Below are 24,125 nucleotides of genomic sequence, written 5' to 3'. Positions count from 1 at the left end.
CACACCATCACACAGTATTTTTGCATTTTTATATAATACTAAGGGCTGCACCACTGCTCGCTTCACTTGCCAACCCTGCCTACACTCACCAAGTTCCTCCCACCCCTCACCAACTCACACTCCCCCCATGGTAATCCCTTGGACCTTTCCCTTTCACCTCCTGCAACTGCTAATGCCCTCTAAACCATTCCCCCAGGCTGTCTCAAACTGTTCCCGCTCCCAGGCACTCTCAAATGGCCCCCCTCCCAGGAACTCTCAAACCATTCTCCTCTCTCCTCCCAGGCACTCACAAACCTTTCTAGGCCGCCTCTCCAGGTAGCCTGCTTATCTGCCTCCCACCCAGGCCAGCACTGCTGCTGCCAGACAGTGCACGTAGGCCGCATCTCCACTTAGCCCACTTATCTGCCTTCACCTACCTCAGTGCTGGAGCTGCCACTTGCCTCCTGCCCACATACCTGCTTGCTTCACAGCCCCATTTGCCTTGCTGATCCACCACACAGATGCTTCCCTCCCATGCCCGCCCCACAGCCGCTTCCCTCACTCAACTGCCCTTACTAGCCTGCCTCACAGCCAGTTCCCTAGCTCATCCGCCCCTCACACATCCAACCCATTTGTCTGCCCCGCAGCTGCTTCCCTCGCTCATCTACCCCTCACTCATCCACTCCTTGCTCATACACCCCACAGCCTCTAACCCAGCCTTTCTCAACCTTTGGGTCTCCAGATGTTGCTGGATGATGGGGGAGTGGGGCAGGGGGGAAACTGGGAAAGAATTGGATCTTTTACATGTCTACTTGGAAGTAAGTCCCACTAGGTTCAATGTAGATACTCCTGGGTAAGTGGATATAGGATTGCAGCCTCAGTTACAATTACTAATACTTAGATAGAGTAGAGCATCCTCATCTCCTCCAAATGTTTTGGACTACAATTTCCATCATCCCTGACTATTGGCCATGCTGGCTGAGGCTGATGGGAATTGCAGTCCAATGACACATGGCAGGTATCATGTTGGGGAAGGCTGCAATGCAACATGGAACCTAGGAGCCTTCTGTTAATAGTTCTCCAGCCCCAACAAAAATAAAATAATGTGACATGAGAGTTTCTTTAGAGTGTTGAAGGTCATAGGACAGTGTCTTGGCAATGCTCCAGATGATTTAAACTATTCCCACCATTCTAGACCATATGCTTTTTTGTAAAAAAAAAAAAAATCAAGGTTTCTCCATCGTTTAAAAGTCCCCTCCTACATCCTCTCCAGGCCGATGCATTTGCTGGACTTGGCTAAGAATCTGGTTGACCATCTGGTCCTTCTCTTTTAGTTAATTGCAGTTTTATCAGTTGCATGTTGTTCTTATAATCTTAATGGGATCCGATATTGACCAAAGGTTTTTGTTTGTTGATGACTCTTATAACAAAATTCAAGAGGCAGGAATGCTTTTAGCAGGAGCGTGCATTGGATCTGGCCAAATTCCAGAGTGACATGGGATGCCTTCGAGGTGCTTGGAGCATCTTCGTGGCAAAGCAGGAGGATCTCTGCAAGGCAGCACGAGATGAAGCAAGGACCCCTGAAGCACTTTGTGGTACCTTGGCAAAGGAGCCACACACACAAAGTGTTGTAGAGCATGGAGGGACAGAGCTCCATTCTGACTGTCAGGTCTAACTTGTCATGAGAGTGTCATGGCCCCAGAGTCCAGCAGCAAATGATGCTGGAACAGAGAAGCAAGAATCAGAGCTTGGAAAAGTTACTTTTTTTGAACTACAACTCCCATCAGCCCCAGCCAGCATGGCGCTGGCTGGGGCTGATGGGAGTTGTAGTTCAAAAAAGTAACTTTTCCAAGCTCTGAGCAAGAATCAGAGAAACTAGGAGACACTGGAACTGACAGATTCGCCCACCCCAAGTTCTGAATAAACATGCCAGAGCTTGGAAAAGTTACTTTTTTGAACTACAACTCCCATCAGCCCTAGGCAACATGGCCACTGGATTAGGCTGATGGGAGCTGTAGTTCAAAAAAGTAACTTTTCCAAGCTCTGAAACATGCGTAGAACTGGGCTGCAAGATTCACCTGGGGGGGGGGAATCTTAGAATTTAAATGAAGTCCAGAGTGGGTCGGGACCAGGATATTTGAAGGGCCACTTCCTCCCACATGAGGAGTGCATCAGTCACCATCATCTTCTGAGGCCCTTGCTCTGTGTTCTTACAACAAGGCAAGTGTGTCTGGTGGAGACGGAAGATAGCAGCGTTTCAGTGGCAGCACCCCCACTGCGGCACCCCCTCTCAAGGAAGGCAAGACTGGCCCCTTCTTTGTTGTCCTTGAGGTGGGTGGCTGAGACACTTTTGTTCCACCAGGAATTTTTTAACATGAGTTTTGGTTTATCAGGACTGGACTGCCTTAAAGTCGATCCTGACTTATGGGCGACCCTATGAATAGGGTTTTCACTGTAAGTGGTACTCAGAGGGGGGTTACCATTGGCTTCCTCTGAGGCTGAGAGGCAGGGACTGGCCCAAGGTCACCCAGTGAGCTTCATGGCTGTGTGGGGATTCACACCCTTGACTCCCAGGTTGTAGTCCAACATTCTAACCACTATGCCACACTGGCTTTCATTAGTTTATCTAGTATCATGGTTTTATTTCTCTGCTTCATGTTGACCCCAAACGCCTCTTTTTCTCCCCCAGGAGCCTCACAGACCAATCCTAACTATAGAAAGCCAGAGTAAGGGCCCGTCCATAATCTGCAGTGTTATTGCTTTGTGTCCTCATTAATTCACCGTCGTCCATATGACGTTGCAAGCTAGTACGGATTTTCGTGTTCACAAATCCGCATTAGAAATACCACTGAAAACTCGAGATGCTCTCCTGAACCTATAATCAATTGCATTAACATCCGTGAGCTTGGACGCAATGCTGCGGACTTTCCTGCAATAGGTGGTCCATGGGCTTTCCTCCATCATACGCCAAGCCCATGGACCACCTATTGCAGGAAAGTCCGCAGCATTGCGTCCAAGCTCACAACAAGATCTAGGGCCTTTTCGGTGGTGGCCCCCGAATTGTGGAACAGTCTCCCCGAGGAGGTACGCCTGGCGCCTACGCTGCTATCCTTTCGGCGCCAGGCTAAAACCTTCCTATTCTCCCAGGCATTTTAATATATTTCTATGTATTTTATTGTTTTAATGTTTTAGCTATGCTAATATCATTTAGTGTTATTATGAATTTGTATTTTTATCTGTGATTTTGTTCATTTATTGTATTATTGTATGTTGTACACCGCCCAGGGAGCCATTGGCTATGGGCGGTTTATAAATGAAATTAAATAAATAAATAAATAAATAAATAAGCCCCTTGTCTCCTTCCCACCCAATAGCACATCCACAAACCTGTGCACATATGGGGATTTTTTTTAAAAAGGTATACGTTTCTATGATCTTCCGAAAAAGCAGGTGAAAAACAAAAACCGTTATGGACCAATCAGCCAAAAAGGACCACCTAAAGGACATGTATGGATCTCGAGGCCACCAACCAAATATGGAAAACATGGACTTTGTTCAAAGCATATAAAGACAACTAAGCAGCAAACATGCCACGTTTAAATTCCACAATTTAAACCTCAGACAGCATCACTGTAGCCCTTATTTCAAAGGCAGCTGCAAAAAAAAGTATTTATGCTGCTCTTGATTTTATGGTTTTATTTTGTTTTTACACTTTGTAACACAATTGTTGTTTTTACACAATTGTTCTTACACTTCCTTATTGTAAGATGCTCAGGTAACTACAGTATGTTAAAAGGTGGCATACAAATATGGCATCTACAGTTTATTGTTGTGAACAGTCTTTGGGGCTCTGAAGTTTTTTATGAATAAAATAAAAAGCCCAAATCAAAGAATGAAATCAAAGAAACTCAGTGGAAGGCTAATTACAATGGTCCAAATGGGTTTTTCTTTAACTCACCAAGAAATGAAGCCATTAAATGTTGCACAGGAATAATCTGTATTTGGCTCTGGAAAGTAAAGACAAATCCAAAAAAAAGAGTTGCTTTTATTCCTGGAAGAAAGCCCAGGAAATAGCTACTAATTTATTCTAAGAAAAGTCCCTTTACGTGTTTAAATTGTTATTGTCCAACACTAGGATAAGGAAAAGTACCAGATCGCCAAAAATAGTTACAAAAAAGCCTACTTGACAGACATTTTTACAGAAAACAAAATAAGGTTTCTAAGGAGTTGCTTGTCACATTGCCAGCAAACTCTGCAATTACTTAGAAAGAGATTATATTGGCTTGATCAACACAAACACATGCCTTGGTTATGGAATTTGTTTGCTCTTTTTTTAACATTTTCCATTAGACCTTTTATGCCTGAAAGAACCTTTAACTAGCTTCAGTTTGGTTGCACATTTGAAAGATAGATTAGGACTCAAGCAACATAAAATGAAAGAACAGGTGAAATCCCTGACCCACATTTCTGTTCCATCCCCATGCAGAGCTGCTAACTGTGGGATGCAGAGGTGGTCAAAATGCTAATCTTGATCAGGGGTGGGGAACATTTTTCCTACAAATGGCAATGCCAGTGCTAGAGATGGGGAAGAAATTCGATTCAGTCTGTATTTAAAGCCAAATCTATCACATTCACACATTCTGAAACAATATGAGAACCAAAACACAGTCATCCTTCAAAATTCGCACTTATCCAAATTTTCACACTAAAATATTGAAGAAATTTTTCAAACTGTTGCAGAAGTGTGGAGAACTAAATTCAAGAGAAACTGAGAGAACTGAAATGGACAGATTCTTCCATCCCTAGAGACAGAACTGTGTGTGTGTGTGTGTAGAGAGTGTTACAATTCCACCCAATTCAGATTTCCATTAATTCACTTATTTTCTATTGTTGTGGATCAGATTTTTATGTCATGATTTTCCCCGTCTATTTTAGGGGGAAACAAATCTGCTTCTAAAATATCAGTATTAAGAACTGTAAACTTATTGATGCTTCCTTTAAAATTATCAATATTAGTATCAATATTTTTTGCGAGGGGAAAATAACAATCATCTGCATTTTATTGGAAAGTGATCAGGAACTTGAAGGGCTTCTGCAGAGGAGATAAACAACAAATAATTAGCACATTAAATCAGAAATTGGATGAAAGGGACTTATGAGTGAACACACGTGAAAGTGGCAGGGACCAGGAATAGACTGATTAATAAGAGCATAAGAACATCAGAAGAGCTTGCTGGATCAGGCCAGTAGCCCATCTAGCCCAGCATCCTGTTCTCACACTGGCCAACCAGATGCCCAAGGGAAGCCTGCAAGCAGGACTTGAGTGCAACAGCACTCTCCCCTTCTGCAGTTCCAGCAAATGGCATTCAAGAGCATGCTGCCTCCAGCCGTGGAGGAGGAACATAGCCACCATGGCTACTATCCTTCATGAATTTGTGTAATCTTCTTTTAAAGCCATCCAAACTGGTGGCCATCACTGCCTCTTGTGGGAGCGAATTCCATAGTTTAACTAAGTGTTGTGTGAAAAAGTACTTTTTTTTTTTGTCCTGAATCTTCCAACATTCAGCTTCACTGGATGTCCATGAATTCTAGAGTTATGAGGGAGAAAAACTTTTCTCTATCCACTTATTCCATGTCACTTCTATCGTGTCGCCTCTGACTTACCTTTTCTCTAAATCAAAAAGGTCCAAATGTTGCAACCTTTCCTCCATCCCCTTGATCATTCTGGTTGCCCTTTTCTGAAATGTTTACAACTGAACAATATCCTTTTTGAGGCGAGGTGACCAGAACTGTATACAGTATTCCAAATGCAGCAGCACCATAGATTTGTGTAACAGCATTATGATATCAGCAGTTTTATTTTCAATACCTTTCCTAACACTCCCTAACATGGAATTTGCCTTTTTCACAGATGCCACACACTGGGTTGACATCTTCATTGAGTTAGCCACTACAACCCTAAGGTCTCATTTCTGGTCAGTCTCCACCAGTTCAGACCTCATGAGCGTATATGCAAAATTAAAATGTTTTGTTCCACTATGCATAACTTTACACTTGTTTACATTGAATTTCATTTGCCATTTTATCACCCATTCACTCAGTTTGGAGAGGTCCTTTTGGAGCTTGCCACAACCCCTTTTTGTTTTAACAACCCTGAACAATTTAATATCATCAGCAAACTTGGCCACCTCACTGGTCACCCCTAACTCTAGATTGTTTATGAACAAGTTAAAAAGTACAGGTCCCAATACCAATCCTTGGGGGACTCCACTTTCTACAGCCCTCCATTGGGAGAACTGTCCATTTATTCCTATTCAACACTCCTTAGGAAACAATAACAGTGTACTTGCTTAAAGATCCTGTGGAAGTTTTGTAAGGCAGAAGGGGAAAAAAACCTTTCACTTCACAACTGTGGATTTTTACAAGAGTTTATTAATGAGTTACATATCTGGTTGTTTTTTTAAAAAAAAGTATATCCCACCTTTTCTTATGAGCAACAACCTTGTGGTCCTCTAGAACAAGAGGCACTAAAAAGTCACCATCCGACATAGTTAGGGGTGCTTAACCTGATCCGAGATCAATAAGCTAAGGCCAGGATTGAGGAACCTCAAGGGCAGGGGCTAAATGTGGCCCTCCAAGCTTCTCTGTCTGGCCCTCAAGACTCTTTGCAGTCCACACCCCTTCCCTGTGCACAACCTCTAGCACACACCTCAGTTGCCCTGCTTGTTCTGCCTGGCTGACATGGGCCCTTGAATTGTGATAATGTCTCTTGCTTGCCTAGATGGAGGATACAGAGGTGAATTTTACTCCATGAAAGATAAAAGGCATTCCTGTTCCTCCAACCACTTTTGGTCCTGGCCCTGCCCGCCACTGGCATGGAGGTCCCAGAAGGTTTGGGGTGCAGGCAAATTCAATTTTGCTTGCATTTCAGTGAGAAACATCCTAATTCACACTTCTTGGACCAATACGCAAATAGAAACAGTTATCATACAAAATTTGCCCTTCTCTGAATTTTGCAATGCAGTTCTCCAACCAAACATTGTGCTCACGAGTGCATCTATTAAGGGCAAGTGTGCATAAAAATATTAGTGAAAACAAACAAACAAATGCATTGCATTAAGGGAAACTGCTTACAAAAATATGTATTATTAATCAAAAATGTAGACAAAAGTGTGTCTGTTAGGAGTAATTCACACTAAAATGCTGATGAATTTTCATGAGGATCTTTTTAAAAAGATCTCAAAATGCTGCTGAAATGTGGAGAATGGAATTTAAGATTGGGAAAATGAGAAATCATAATTAACAGGTTGTGGGAGAAGGGCCAAATAACTCAGTGGCAGAGCATTCACAGTATCTCCATTAGGGCTGGGAGAGAATCCTGTCTGAAACCCTGAAGACCCGCTGCCAGTCAGTGTAGACAATACTGAGCTAGATGGATCAATGGTCTGACCCACAACAAGACAGCTCCCTAAGTCCATCCTGACTCCTAACCCAGTCTTCCCCTACCTAATGCCCTCCAAATATTATTGGACTGCAGTTTTCATCAGTGTTGGCCATTGGCCCTGCTGACTAAGGTTGATGGGAGTTGGATTCCAGCCACCCAGAGGGCCACAGGTTCCCCATCCCTTCCTCCTTTGCATATCTCCTGTCTCCTTATATCAGCCTTTCCCAACCGGTGTGCCTCCAGATGTTGTTGGACCACAACTCCCATCAGCCTCAGCCATTGGCAATGCTGGCTGAGGCTGATGGGAGTTGTGGTCCAACAACATCTGGAGGCACACCGGTTGGGAAAGGCTGCCTTATATCATAGACGGAGAGCTGAATACTCACACCATTCAGAACCCCAGGTAGTCAGTGTCCAAATCAGGCACCCAACACTCACTCAACATGACTACTTATCACACGCTGCAAGGGCCTTCCGCTTTTAATTTGTCACTATGGCATATGCTCCTCTGCGCCTCGCCTTGCCATGGTGTAATTTGGCAAGGCTACACGAATTGGACTCTGGGGTCCAGTTAGCCTGTCATATTCCCCCATGCAGTTAGTCACAATTGCTGAGCACTGACACTTGTAACAAGGACAAAGGATCTGGTTACTTCAAAATTATTATTTGCAGATTGGCTTAATTTCCTGCTGCTCAGACGAAAATGGGCTTCAATAAATTGTAAAAATGCCCATTTCACACCACATGCCCCCAGGTGTGCTCTTTTTTACAAAAAAGAAGAAGAAAAACACAGAATGTACATATGCAGCATAATCTGCTATGGAAGTTCTCTTATATGGAAATTCTCAGGGCAACAAGGATGATCAGGTGACTGGAAACAAGGCCCTATGAGGAGAGACTGAAAGAACTGGGCATGTTTAGCCTTGAGAAGAGAAGATTCAGGGAGATATGATAACACTCTTCAAGTACTTGAAAAGGTGTCACACAGAGGAGGCGGCTAGGATCTGTTATCAATCATTCCAGAGTTCAGGACACAGAATAATGGTCTCAAGTTACAGGAAGTCAGATTTCGGATGAATATCAAGAAAAGCGTCCCAACTGTTAGAGCAGTATAACAATGGAGCCAATTACCTAGGGAGGTGGTAGGCTCTCAAGAGGCAACTGGACAGACACCTGTCATGTATGCTTTAACTGAGATTTCTGCATTGAGCAAGGGGTTGGACTCGAAGGCCTTGTAGGCCCCTTCCAACTCTACTATTCTATGATTATACACAGCAGGTTCAAAAAAGTATCCCAAAACCAACTGGAGGGCACCATGTTGGCTACCTCTGCTCTCAAGCTCCATGTAATTTGGTCCAGCACCTATTAAGGCAAAAGTGAGGGACATCATGAGGAATAGCAAACCATGACCAGTAGAGATGGGCAATCACCTCTCCCGCCATTCATCCCAACAGGGGGTCAAGGCTCTTTTGGGTGTTCCAGTTGAACACTTGGGAAAGAAATCTTAAGAAAATATTGAGGAAAAATACTCAAGAAGCCCGTGTACCCGCCTTCACCTCTCCCTACACCAAATGCTCAGAAATGTACCTTGCAGCAGGATGATGCAATGGCGGGAGCCACTCCCTGTCCCCTGAACATCTTATGCAACTGCAACTTCCATTCCCAGAATCGCCTAGCAGGAAACCAACCCTCTGTACATCATTTCCACCAGGGTGAAGGTTTGTTATTCCATGGATAACAAATGTGTGAGGAGTGGGATGCTGCCAGCAGACCCCACCCCAGACATCCAAGCATAATATATTGTTGTTGTTGTAATTTGTTGTTGTTGTTGTTATTATTATTAATTCTGCTTAATGCCCGAAGAGGTTTCTAAGTGGTTTGTCAGAGCCTCTGCATTGTACTTACATTCAAACAGGCACATTTGATCTTGATCCATGTTAACAGCCTTCATATACATAACTAGTGAAAAATAAAGGGAACCTGCTGATGTTATTTCCATCCAATTGTTTGTTACAAACAAGCTTTCTGTAATTGTTAGTTTTCTCATTTCCTAGGGAAATTACTACTATGGAGCTTAACAATCATTACTGTGATCACACCACAAATAATTAGAGAGATTTGGCCAGCAATGCCATTGTCACATTTGTGTCAGTCCCCCAGCCACAGCTCTGTGGAATTAGCACAGACCTGGCTGTTTCTTAAGCAGAGCCCTGTACTCAAGAGTCTGTATGCACCCTACAGCACTGTATAAACTGTAACTTTTCCTTGTACCATTTTCACTCAGTAAACACCATAGCTAGACATGCATTGTTATGAGAACCAGCTTTCACTTAAAGCATCTTTTCTTTGGAGCTTCAGTATGAATTAAGGAACAACTGTCCAGGCAATCAGAGGAAAGTGTTTCTCATTAGACCTGATCATTATGAATTTGAAGAGAACTATCAAACATGCTCCCAGGCATTTGATTAAGGTTTCCCCCATCCCCATTCCCAAAATAGCTATAATGTGAAAATTGCTGATAGCATAAATGGCAAAGAAAAGTGTTGGTCAGGTGTGCATTGGGATCAAGGAATCAGTATATTTTCAATGCACGTTAGTTTTGCATATATTCAGTCATAAATCCTTTCTGCTCTGTTTCCAGCTTAATCTGTGTTTTTTTTAAAAAAGAAACTGCATACAAATTAATATTTATATATATATATATATTCTCACAAAATATGCACTGCCGAATGTATATGCTCTCAAAGTACACATTTCTAAACATATTTTTATCTTAAAATGTGCATGCCTATTTGTATTTTGGTATGTTGAAGGGTTAAGAACTGTACTGCAAAATTCAGAGAAGTGCAAAAAAAAATTCATTTATTTATAAATATATTTGTGTATTGCTATATCATTTAAAATAATCAAAGAGCTTTACAAGCTTTTTTTAAAAAAAACCATACAGTAAAATCCATTAAAATACAGTAAAAACAAAGGTCAACAATTGTAAGGATAAATTGAAAGGATTATTTCATTCCAGTCCACACATTTGTCTGAGAGGTTAAAAGCAGGTCAGTTTATTGGAACTTGGAAAGAATAAATTCCTCAGGCATCCCCACGCACAAATACTGATAGCCTGGTTCAGGCATCAAGCATGGTTTGTTGTTATCAATACAAACCCTTCACTTTATGTATAAGGAGAAGATTTGTTCCAAAATACTGCAGTTTTCCATTTCATCTGATCCAGTTTAGAACAAATCAGAAATGGACATGTGAAATCTCCTCACAAAAAGGAAAGGGGAGCATGCCAGCTTGTGATTGTAACAAACCATAGTTTACTGTTGCATCTGAACACAGCCAAATAACCTCAATATGATAACATCTTAGTTCAATTAATGGTGTTTCAGTACATTTTCCCTCTATGAACTGCATAGCATGATTCTGAGAATCATCAAGATGATGAAGTATGAGCATAACACACTTCACTGATGCCTCTTGCTGTCTAAGGTCATGACTTTTTAACCTAGCCACAGCTCAATGCTTTTCTAATGAATGTTGCATGGTCTCACCAGTTAATTAAATTTCCCTTTGGACTGAAGCCTTCTTTTTGCAAATTCCTTACAAGCTGAGGCCTGGGGATTATAAATGGCTACAAGTTAGAATTTCTCAAATAGGGTAACTTTTCCAAAAGGTCCATTTTAAATTTGCATAATTCAATCGCATTGTCTCCAGAGAACTACAGATTTCCCACTTTAATAAGGAAGCAATTAAAAGGACCTCAGGATCCCTCAACTCTAAAGACCAAATGACAGTATGATCATCTTACCTTGGACATTTACAGGGTAATCCTACGCAGGTTTACCCAGAAATGAGTCCTATCACATTCAGGTGTATGCTGGGCTGTACCCAATGTAGTGCTAAGTTAAAGTCTCTTAGGAGTAAAGATGGGATCCATTAGCCAGTGTCATTTCAAAATCATGCAGTTGACCTAACAGGCTGGTACTGATTCAAGTTCATTCTTTGTACACTAGGCACTTCCTACATTTATGCACACTTCTGAAAAAAAGAGCTATGTGCTCAAAGCAACTGTCAACAATAAAATCAATCCATCAATGGTAAAGCCAGTTTATCTGGGCCAAAAAGGAGGATGGGCGATGGTCACAGACTCTTTCATTTCCCTGCTATGTCTAAAAAATCCCCAAACTTTAAAAAGATGAAGCTGAACTTTAATAAAGTCCAGGCAGCCTTAACTTCTTAATGATGACAAAATGGATTCCCACAGATTTACCTTATCCAGAATGGAGTCCTAGTCAGCATTTGCAGGAACTTAAATGATGCAGAAGATGAGAAAATTACATCTATAATGTGGTTGTCATTGAAAGAAATGTCTTGCAAAGGACAAGACAAAGTGGGAATAGTCAATCAGAGGCATAGTGCCATCCAGGTGGTCCATTGCATGAGGGGGTTATAGCTTCTGGGGTCAGTTGCACGGTCAAGAAGAATGAAAATTACCAGCCAACAAGCTTGATGGGTAACCACATGGCAAATATCTATCTGCATCCATATGGATTGTTTCCCAATAAGGTCACATCCACACCATGCATTTAAAGCACTTTATTTCCCCGCAAAGAAACTTGGGCACTGTTGTTTGTTAAGAGTGCTGTTTCTTAATGAAACACCTTAACAAGCCACAGTTCCCAGAGCTCTTTTGGGAAAATAAACTGCTTTAAATGCAGCATGTGGAATTGTGGATAAGCCCTTATGCCACTTTCAAGAGCCATGGCTTCCCCCAAAGAATCCTGGGTACTGTCATTTGTTAAGGGTGCCAAGAGCTGTTAGGAGACACCCGGGTCGACACCAAAGGGCGGCCAGGTAGGGAGGAGTAACGCTCCCCTTCCGCGATCTGTGGGTAGCTGCTGCAGATCGCAGGGAGGGAGCTTCCGAGCTGCCTGCCCATTCGCTGGCTCCACCTGTCTTTCCTGTCTTTTGTCTTAATGTCAGGGATGTGTGCATGTAGCACCATGCGTGCCATCAACCAACATGGCAGCGGAGGCTTCAGCCCCTTAGGGAAACCTCGGCCGCCATCTTGGTTAATGGCAGCCCTGCGTGCGCAGCTGCAAAATTCAGGAGAGGTAGGTGGTGCATGCATGTGCATCCGTGCGTGCATGCACACACATGTGTGTGTGTGCCAGGGCCCCAGCATGCCTGGTGCTGGCCCTGGGAGACACCCCCCCCCAGAGCTGCAGTTCCCAGCACCTGTAACAAACTAGTCCCCAGGATATTTTTGGGGGAGAGAGGGAAGCCATGACTATTAAAGTGCGGTAAGTGTGCTTTAAATGAATAGTGTGGAGGTGATCTAAGTTACACTCAGAGTAGGTCAATCGAAATCAATGGCTCTCAGTCAGTTGTGTCCCATCATCTTCAATGGTCCTACTCTGAGTAGAACTAACACTGGATACAGCTCAATCTATTTTAAGTTATTTTGAATATTAAAAAAAACCCAAAACATTAGCTGGCTAATTCCTGCCGCCCAGTGATGCAACTACAAATTGCATGGGAAGCAGTCACTTCCTCCCTCACAATAAGCTATTACAGAAGCATTGCATTTTCATTCAAGCTAAAAGTCAAATTGGGAATCCAAACTCATTAAACATTTTTAAATACCTCGGTGCCGGGCATCAGGGACTTCTGGTCTATCGGTGGCTGGAATGCAAATGAAGCCACGATGAAACCCAGACAGGAGCCTTGCTCCCGTGATAGGGACGAAGGCCTTGTTTGCATGCAATGACAGTCATTGCTCTTAGTTTCTGTGAACACCCACCATGATTAATTGCTATACACTCCCACTAGGATCACTGCTGTCAATGCATAGCACATTAGCTCGTTGCTGTGGGAAATGATCGCAATGGTGTTCCAAAACTCAAAAAGAAGATCTGCATTGTCCATTGGACATGAATGCTCTCTGTTGTTTTTAAAAAGCACAGCTGGGGAACCTTTTTCAGCTCAAGGGCCACATTCCCTTCTGGACAATCTTCCAGGGGCCACAGTGGTGGGCGGGGGCAGAGCCCAAAGTGGGTGAAACAATGAATGCAAACTTGGGCTTTGTACAGTAGGATTGTGTCCACACACACACACACCCCTCTGTATCACAGGAAACTACCTTGTACCATATCAAACCATTGGTCCCTCTGGCTCTGTACTGTTTCCTCTGACTGGCAGCAGCTCTCCAAGATTTCGGGCAGGGAGTCTGAGATATAGACGAATGAACCAGGGACCTTTGCATGCAAAGCAATTGCTCTACCACTGAGCCATGGCCCATTCCCTCCATCCAGGCAAGCAAGAAGCATTATAAGAGTTCGAGGGCATATTCCAGCCAGGCAAGAACACTCAGGCAGAGTGCAAAGCAGGGCCAGTGAAGCATGTGGCCTGGGAGGAATCCTGAGGGCCAGGCAGAGTGGCCTGGAGGGCCACATTGAGCCTCTAGGCCTGAGGTTCTCCAACCTTGCTTCAGCGGGTCTAGTACTGGTCAGTGCCCAGATACAAGACTGTCAGGACCCTTCCTGTCAGGATCCCACCTCAGGCCACCACCTGCTAGGATCCCGCCTGTGGTCTCCACCTGTCACGGTCCCACCTCAGGGTCCTGGTCTTTAAACAGTTCTCTCACCGGCTCTAGCAAAGATCTCTCAAGATCCCACTGCTAGGCAGCACCACCAGCCACTCCCTATTTCACAATATTGCCTTGAGACTTTGCCTTAGTATCCTTCTGGCTTATTGCTACTTTGTGTCTGGGTGCACTTGCAGGCCACAACACCCCTGTATCTTTGTGCCTATAAAGCAGTGATTCTCAAACAGTGCGCCACGGCACACTGGTGCGCTGCAAGAGGTGACGAGGCGTGCCGTGAATATTATGAAAGTATATTTTAAAAATAAGAAGAAACCCATTTGTATAGAGATTTATTACATCCATGATCAATTTTTATTCATAGTTTAAAATATATTAATATATTTTTAATTTTGTACATGAAGTGCGCCAGAAAAATTTTGTATGTTTTACAGTGCGCCGCGAACCAAAAAAGTTTGAGAACCACTGCTATAAAGAATACAGCCCTGGGTTGCTCTGGATACTTAATGATGTTACACTATCTCTTCACCGCTGCCACCACTTGATACTGTTTCCCCTTGGTATATGCCCTGCCCACCCTTCTGGTCTGTGTAACCCCGCCAAGGAACAGACATTAGGTAAACCAAGAAATATTTATTTATATATACAGGAATAACAAGAATATTTAAAGGTATAGTTTAACAAGCGTATGGTTTCATCAGATGCATTACTCTTTATGTTTCTAGCCGTCAATAACCTGCCTCACTACCCGTCTAAATCCAGTCCAACCCACAAAATGAACTCCAATCTCCCTCATCAACCAACAGAACTCATCAACCCCTCTCTCAACTGTCATCCTCTCATTTATACCTTCAGACACTCAAACGCTCAGCTAATCATAATACGACATTCTCCAGCATTCCAGCCCTTGTACTCCCCCCTCTCACTCAGTCTACTTACCATATATTCTCTAATAAACCTACACTTACCATATTTACAGTATTATAAATACAGGGGCATCACATTTCCCCCCCTTTAAATAAAAGCAAAGTATTACTCCTGTGCCCAGGAATAATACGTCACGTTATGTTAAAGTTCATACCACTCAGGGGTAGAATGTCCTTACAGTCCGGATATGAGACCACCTGGGAACCCTATTTACTCTTCCTTGAGTTCCATGATGGAAGGGAATTGATGTACTAAATAAATACATGTATAAGTTAAAACTTATAAAGGAGCATAGAAAGCATCTGCTACGGCCATACTACCCTGAACACGCCCGATCTCGTCTTATCTCGGAAGATAAGCAGGGTTAGGCCTGGTTAGTACTTGGATGGGAGACCACCTGGGAACACCTCTTACCATGAAAACCCTATGAATATATATTTAAAAAATCCATAGGGTTGCCATAAGTTGTAATTGACTAGAAGGCATATAACAACAACAACAACAGAAGGCATCAGCATCTTATCAGCCATGACAGCCCAGTCACTGAAACAATATGTCATAAGGTGGCATAGAATGGCTGTTATTATTGCATTAATATGTTTTTGTAAGCATGCCACGAATTCATTGTTACCTTCATTTCTACATCATTATTTTGAAATTTGGGATCAAAAACAAGTTCTCTGCCTATAGAACAGCACTGTCCTCATCCTCCCCTCACCCATGCTGCGTAAATCTCCAAGCGTGCACCTGTCTAAATCATTTATACATCTTTTTTCCCAACTCATGCATAGAGCAAACACTGACACAGCAGGACTCTGTGCCTCATTATTAATTCCAGCAGGAGATTTTTGCATGCATGAATAGTCTTTACATTAGTTAGGCCCCTAATCCCAAAGTCAACCCCCTTTTTCCCTCGTTCTATCCAAAGCTTATTCAGTTGTGTATTTAAATGCGATCTATTTTAAAATCTAGCCTTGGCTAACAAAAGCTCGACAGAGGTCTTTCCGGAGCATGCACATACCTATTCAATGTGTGTGTTGCGGTGGGGGAGCAGGATCATGCCTCTAGCCTTGCCACCCCCACTAGAAATAGGATCTATTGGCCAGTGCCGGTTCAAACACATTCAGTAAGAGGCAGTTTTCTCTGTTCCCATGACTACCACCAGATGGGTGACTGCGGGGGGCCACGGCCAGCAAATATAGTGGAAGGGGGTTAGGGATGTGCTAGAATTCCGCCCAATTCAGATTTGGTACCAAATTTTCTATTAATTTGCTTATTATTTATTTATGCATCACAATAATCCAGCCTGGAGGTTACCAGTGCATGGGCAATAGTAGTCAGGTTATCCCAGTCCAAAAATAGCTTCAGCTGTCTTACCAGCCAAAGCTGGTAAAAGGCACTCCTAACCACTGGGGTCACCTGTGCTTGGCACCCCACAGCCCAACTGCCAGGGGGACAAAAGGCAATCACCCAGTGCTATTCTCTGAAACCGACCCCAGTGACAGGATTGGAACCACTGTAAAACAGTGCCTCCAATACCCATCTCACCAAGTTGGCTCAGAAGGATACTATGATAAATAGCATCAAAAGCAGCTGAGAGATCAAGTAAGACTAACAGGGTTACACTCCCTGTCCTTCTCCATCAGGGCGATTCAGTCCCAGAACCAGGCCTGACCCCAGATTGGAATGGGTCAGGATCATTATGGAGTCAAAACGTCCTATCAAATGTGTGTGTTAGGAGAATATTGCACTAAGACGCTGAAGATTGCTGCAGAATTCCAAAGACCTGAATTTAAGATTGGAAAAATGAGGACCAAAATGGACAGAGCCTGTCTAAGTTCGCATATCTAGGATTCTACTGTTATTGCTTTTAACAGAAGTATCTACAGTGACAGTGCAATCCTATGCATACCTACTCAGAAGTAAATCCCACTGAATTCGATGGGATCTGATAAGTGTGCATAGTATAGCAACCCAAGTGACTGAAGAGCTCATATGAGTAATCAAGTATGATTTCATAAGTGTTAGGGTGGCAGACTTTCATCTGTCTCTTATCTAAAACTTATTACCCCATTCTTCAATGCCAACCAACATTCCCAGGGTGGCTTACACAGTAATAAACACACAATGGCCACAGAACACCTAATGTAGCAATAAAACTACAGCACAAGAACCATCTTTAGATGCTACCCCACACACACAAAAAAACCCTTTCCATTTTAAGAGTTAATATTATGAAAATTCAGAGCAAGGCAATGGTCAACCACCTCCGAATACCACTTACCATGAAAATCCTATTCATAGGGTCGCCATAAGTTAGGATCGACTTCAAGGCAGTCAGTCCATTTCCATTTTCCATATGGGCAGCATTATGCCATTGCTTCTGAAAATGAAGTGTGTACATGACCTAAGACTTGGGGTTTGTTGTTTCCCAGAGGAACAAGGAGAGAAAAATAAATACCATGTCTGATTATAAAGCCAGTGTGGTGTAGTGGTTAGAGTGTTGGACTATGACCTGGGACACCAGGGTTTGAATCCCCACACAGCCATGAAGCTCACGGGGTGACCTTGGGCCAGTCACTGCCTCTCAGCCTCAGAGGGAGGCAATGGTAAACCCCCTCTGAATACCGCTTACCATGAAAACCCTATTCATGGGGTTGCCATAAGTCGGGATCGACTTGAAGGCCGTCCATTTCCATTTCCATACACTAGCTTCTGATGCAGGATGTCATTATTAGGCAGAACTGGCAGTGTGGTGTAGTGGTTAAGGTGTTGGACTATGACCTGGGAGACCAGGATTCAAATCCCCAGAGAGCCATGAAGCTCACCGGGTGACCTTGGGCCAGTCACTGCCTCTCAGCCTCAGAGGAAGGCAATGGTAAACCCCCTCTGAATACCGCTTACCATGAAAACCCTGTTCATGGGGTCGCCATAACTCAGGATAAAATAAATAAATAAATAAATTTTATTTCTTAGTCGCCTATCTGGCCGTATGAACGGCCACTCTAGGCGACGTACAAAAGAATAAAATAACATATAAATACAAATGAACAACAACTCTACATAATCAAAACCCACCCACATCTTTACAGAATAAAATGAGATTACCCAAAAGTCCCATAGGCCTGCCAAAACAGCCAGGTTTTCAATTCTCGGCGGAAACCTGCCAGGGAGGGGGCATGGCGGATGTCATAGGGCAGAGAATTCCAGAGAAGGCAGTCCAGTTCATTTTTCATTATGAAGATTAAGAATGTAAAAAGTTAAAAAAAATATGTGGCTTGGCAACCGTAATGAGAGCAAAGAGGGTGCTCGGCATGTGACCTCGGAGACAGTATTCCACACGTGGCGATTACTATCCAGGAGATAAAACAGCAAAGAACAAAACAACGCACTCTTACTCAGTTGTATTGGAAACCTCCTAGAGATGAGAGAGAAATGTGGCTGAGTTCCATTTTAACACAAACCTGTCTAATTCCCAATACAAGAGCTGAAACGCACTGATCCTTCAAAATACACACTTCTCCAAATTTTACAGTGCAATTCTTCAGCCAAATCATGTGTACAAAAACATAGGTATGAAAGTGTGCATAAAAAGGCACGCCTTAGAGAAAATCTATAGGCCGATAGCAAATGTTCCGTTCCTGGGCAAGGTCCTTGCGGGCCAGCTCCAGACACTCTTGGATGAGACCGATTATCTGGATCCATTTCAGTCGGGTTTCAGGCCTGGTTTTGGCACGGAAACAGCCTTGGTCGCCTTGTATGATGACCTTTGTCGGGAGAGAGACAGGGGGAGTGTGACTCTGCTGATTCTCCTTGATCTCTCAGCGGCTTTCGATACCATCGACCACGGTATCCTTCTGGGGAGACTGGCTGAGTTGGGAGTGGGAGGGACTGCATTGCGGTGGTTCCGCTCCTACTTGGCAGGTCGCCTCCAGAAGGTGGTGCTTGGGGAGCATTGCTCAGCACCCTGGCCTCTCCAGTATGGGGTTCCGCAGGGGACAGTTCTGTCCCCCATGCTGTTCAACATCTACATAAAACCATTGGATGCAGTCATCCGGAGCTTTGGAGTGCGTTGCCATCAGTATGCTGATGACACGCAGCTCTACTTCTCCTTTTCATCTTCTTCAGGTGAGGCTGTCAATGTGCTGAACCGGTGCCTGGCTGCGACAATGGACTGGATGAGGGCTAATAAACTGAGGCTCAATTCAGACAAGACTGAGATGCTGCTAGTGGGTGGTTCTTCTGACCAGATGGTGGATGTCCAACCTGTTCTGGATGGGGTTGCACTCCCCCTGAAGGAGCAGGTTCGTAGCTTGGGGGTTCTCCTAGAACCATCTCTGTCACTTGAGGCTCAGGTAGCCTCGGTGGCACGGAGTGCCTTCTACCAACTTTGGTAAGTACCCCAACTACGTCCCTATCTGGACAGGGATAACCTGGCTTCAGTTGTCCATGCTCTGGTAACCTCCAAATTAGATTACTGCAATGCACTCTACGTGGGGCTGCCTTTGAAGACGGTTTGGAAACTGCAGCTTGTGCAAAATGCAGCGGCCACATTGGTAATAGGGACCAGATGGTCCGAACATATAAAAATAATTATGGCCCACTTGCATTGGCTGCCTGTATGTTTCCAAGCTCAATTCAAGGTGCTGGTTTTGACCTATAAAGCCTTACACGGCTTGGGACCACAATACCTGATGGAACGCCTCTCCCGATACAAACCCACCCATACACTACGGTCAAGATCAAAGGCCCTCCTCCGGGTGCCTACTCCAAGGGAAGCTCGGAGGGTGGCAACAAGGGAGAAGGCCTTCTCAGTGGTGGCCCCCAAATTATGGAATGATCTTCCTGACAAGGTGTGCCTGGCGCCAACACTGTTACCTTTTCGGCGCCAGGTCAAGACTTTCCTCTTCTCCCAGGCATTTTAGCATGTTTTTTAAATTGTTTTTATATTGTTTTATATTGTTTTTAAAATATGTGTTTTAAATTGTATATTTGTTTTAATGTTTTTGATTGCTGTAAACCGCCCAGAGAGCTTCGGCTATGGGGCGGTATACAAGTGCAATAAAAAATAAATAAATAATAATTATCACACTCCTGTGGGGCCCTTTGGGACTAGGGTCCCAGTCCCAGAAGATATAACCTCTTACCAAAATGAAAACAGGATTGGAAGTGCAATGCAGTCTCAACAAACCAAGGTCAAGCATGGAGAAGCAGTCCAAGCCCAAAGCATGACCCAGAGAAAGTCAGGCAACTGTCCATGGTCAATATCACAGGGAGTTCCAGTACAGCACAAGAAAGCAAGAGACCCCTCACAATGAGCTAAAGACCTGTGCTGTTTGTACTAACTGGAAGGATTAAGGGGAAGACCTTATATACCCTGGCCTCCTAGACTATGGCTGCTGGTGGTGAAAGCATTTCAGGGATTCCTTACTCAAAGGAGACTCTTTACTCACAAAGAGACCATGCAATGATTCTGGGTCCATAAATGCATGCTATGTCATCACTTTTGGCCCCAACCCAGATCTTTAGCTCTGGCGTTCTCAAGAACTGGGAAGTAGCTCCATCTTCTCTTCTGACATCTCTACGGGTTTCTCAGCAGATCTCCCTCTGGGTGTCCTCAGCACGGATTCCTGGGGTCCCCATCTGCTCCTTGACTTATTTATTATTTATTTATTTATTTATTTGTTAAATTTTTATACCGCCTGACTAGCATAGCTCTCTGGGCGGTGTACAACAAGAAATATATACAATAAAATCAAATAAATCAGTACAAAAACATATAAATAGAAATCCACAAATCTAAAACCAATTTAAACATATTTAAACTAAAATGCCTGAGGAAAGAGGAAGGTTTTAACTTGGCGCCGAAAAGATAGCAATGTCGGCGCCAAGCGCACCTCATCGGGAAGACTATTCCACAGTTCGGGGGCCACCACTGAGAAGGCCCTAGTTCTTGTAACCTTCCTCCGAGCCTCTCTGTGAGTCGGAACTCGGAGGAGGGACTTCGATGATGAATGTAGTGTACGGGCAGGTTCATATCGGGAGAGGCGTTCCAGGAGGTATTGTGGTCCCGCACCGTATAAGGCTTTATAGGTTAAAACCAACACTTTGAATCTGGCCCGGAAGCATATAGGCAGCCAGTGCAAGCGGGCCAGAACAGGTGTTATTTGTTCGGACCGCCTGGTCCTCGTTATCAGTCTGGCCGCCGCATTCTGCACGAGCTGTAGCTTCCGAACCGTCTTCAAAGGCAGCCCTACGTAGAGCGCATTGCAGTAATCCAATCGAGAGGTTACCAGAGCATGGACAACTGAGGTGAGGTCCTCCTTGTCCAATAGGGACATAGCTGGGCTACCAACCAAAGTTGGTAGAACGCATTCCGTGCCACCGAGGCTACTTGAGCCTCAAGTGAGAGGGAAGGATCTAAAAGTACTCCCAGACTACGAACCCGCTCCTTCAGGGGGAGTGTAACCCCACCCAGAACAGGGTGAATATCCACCACTTGATCAGAGAAATCATCCACCAACAGCATCTCAGTCTTGTCTGGATTGAGCCTCAGTTTATTAGCTCTCATCAGTCCATTATCGCAGCCAGGCAACGGTTCAGCACATCGACAGCCTCACCTGAAGAAGATGAAAAGGAGAAATAGAGCTGTGTGTCATCAGCGTACTGGTGGCAGCACACTCCAAAACTCCTGATGACCGCACTCAGCGGCTTCATGTAGATGTTAAAAAGCATGGGGGACAGAACTGACCCCTGCGGGACTCCACATTGGAGAGCCCACGGTGTCGAGCAATGTTCCCCAAGCACTACCTTCTGGAGACGACCCGCCAGGTAGGAGCGGAACCACTGCCAAGCAGTGCCCCCAACTCCCAACTCCACGAGCCTCTCCAGAAGGATACCATGGTCGATGGTATCAAAAGCCGCTGAGAGATCAAGGAGAATCAACAGAGTTACACTCCCTCCGTCCCTCTCCCGAGATAGGTCATCATACAGGGTGACCAAGGCTGTCTCGGTGCCGAAACCGGGCCTAAAACCCGATTGAAATGGATCTAGATAATCGGTTTCATCCAATAGCACCTGGAGCTGGCCAGCAACCACTCGTTCCAAGATCTTGCCCAGGAATGGAACATTCGCTACTGGTCTGTAGCTATTAAGATCTTCTGCGTCCAAGGAAGGTTTTTTCAGAAGTGGTCTCACTACTGCCTCCTTCAGACAGCCAGGGACCACTCCCTCTCGTAAAGAGGCGTTTATCACTTCCCTGGCCCAGCCAGCTGTTCCATCCCTGCTAGTTTTTATGAGCCAAGAGGGGCAAGGATCTAGTGCAGAAGTGGTTGCACGCACCTGTCCAAGTACCTTGTCCACGTCCTAGAGCTGAACCAACTGAAACTCATCCAATAAAACATGACAAGACTGTGCTCCAGACACCTCATTAGGATCAACTGCTGTAAACTGGGAGTCCAAGTCCTGGTGGATGCATAGGATCTTATTCTGGAAGTGCCCAGCGAACTCATTACAGTGGGCTACCGATGGCACTATCATGTCCTTAGGGCCAGAATGAAGTAGCCCTTGGACAACTCTAAAAAGCTCCACTGGGCGGCAAAGAGATGACTTAATAGTGGCAGCAAAATATTGTTTTTTCGCCACCCTCACCGCTCCTAAATACAAGTTAGTAGAGGCACTTACCAGTGCATAATTACATCCGTCAGGAGTTCGCCTCCACCTCCGCTCAAGCCGCCTCCTATCCTGTTTCATCGCTCTCAGCTCCGGAGTGTACCATGGAGCTGTATGAGCTCTACACAGGAGAGGGAGCGCAGGAGAGGGAGCGCAGGAGCAATCTTGTGGGGTGTTTGGTTCATTCTCGGAGGACTCAACATCTGGTACCAAGTCAGAGCTAGGCAAGACATACGAAAATGCTTTACATTAGGGGAAATGGCTTGCAAAAATGTGTCTACTAATCAAAACTGCATACTTAAATGAGTATTTTAAAAAATTGGTCAGCATTTGTGTGTACATTTCTCCTAACAAACACATTTTTGCATGCAGTTTTGACTGTTGTACACATTTTTGCAAGCCATTTCTCCTAATCTAATGTATTTTGAATGTTTCTATTAATATATTTATTTTTATGCACTCTTTACCCCTATATGTGCATCTTTGTAAACCTTGGTTGGAGAACTGCATCACAAAATTCGGATAAGTGCAAATTTCAAAGGATGGCTGGGTTTCGGTTCTCATATCATTTTGGAGAGTACAAATTGGATTCGGCCTGAAATGTGAACTGAATTGAATCCCCCCTCCATTGCTACATATTGCCCATTGGAGTTTAATAGTAAGTGCATTCAGGATTGCCACCTGAATCTACATTTATGAATTAAATCTCTGCTAAAGCCACCTGAGATGTTCAAACGACATAAAAATAACCAAGCCACAAAAGAACAATCGGGGGGGGGGGATTATGGTTTTACAAAAAAGATCATGAGCAATATTGTCATCTGGGCTAGCAACAAACTCTTTTGAAATGAATATCCTTCCATCTACAGCATGCAGACTGATAACATGCATTGACAGATCATTAGCCATGTGCGCTACCATTTCAACTCAGAGATGCCGAGCCGAGTTAATGAGAGTAACTCTTTGTGCATCGCTCTGGACATGCTCACCTTAATGCAATTCTTTCAAAATGCAGAGTATGTTCACTTCTGTTATTTGCTCATATTTGATATTGACTGGCACTGTCTGAGCCTGGCAATCAGCAGGGTAATCTCTATGCTCATGATTAAATGTCTCCTTGTGGTGTTGCACATTTCCCTCGGAGATACGATAAATATATTCCTGTACTTAAAAGGAACACATTGAATGAAACAGCATCTCAATAGATGCGCTCATTCTTGGATACACACACACACATACACACACACATGGAGGGGGAGAATATCAGTCCTGTACCAACTTCATTGTGACTTTATAAATTGTCTTTTGGGGGAGAAAATGAATGAAAACACTGCCTACCAGAAAAAGGATTCTCATTGCTCAGAAAAAGGCAGTGCAAATTATTGTCTATTTGCATCGGAATGGATGAGAGGATAAAACTGAATATCAGAACATAAGAAGACCTCTGCTGGATCAGGTCGAAGGCTCATCTAGTCCAGTATCCTATTCTCAGAATGGCCT

The 24,125-nt window shown here is 44.0% G+C and overlaps 1 pseudogene; it reads left to right on the top strand.

The window, feature by feature from the left end:
• Positions 1-15,257: 15,257 nt before the first annotated feature.
• On the top strand, positions 15,258-15,376 carry LOC133370098 (5S ribosomal RNA; annotated as a pseudogene).
• The last annotated feature ends 8,749 nt before the right edge of the window (positions 15,377-24,125 follow it).

Source organism: Rhineura floridana, chromosome 14 (assembly GCF_030035675.1).
Source record: "Rhineura floridana isolate rRhiFlo1 chromosome 14, rRhiFlo1.hap2, whole genome shotgun sequence".
In the NCBI taxonomy this organism is placed as follows: Eukaryota; Metazoa; Chordata; class Lepidosauria; order Squamata; family Rhineuridae; genus Rhineura; species Rhineura floridana.
The sequence above is the reverse complement of the archived record's forward strand: the minus strand, read 5'-3'. Positions and strand labels throughout refer to the sequence as shown.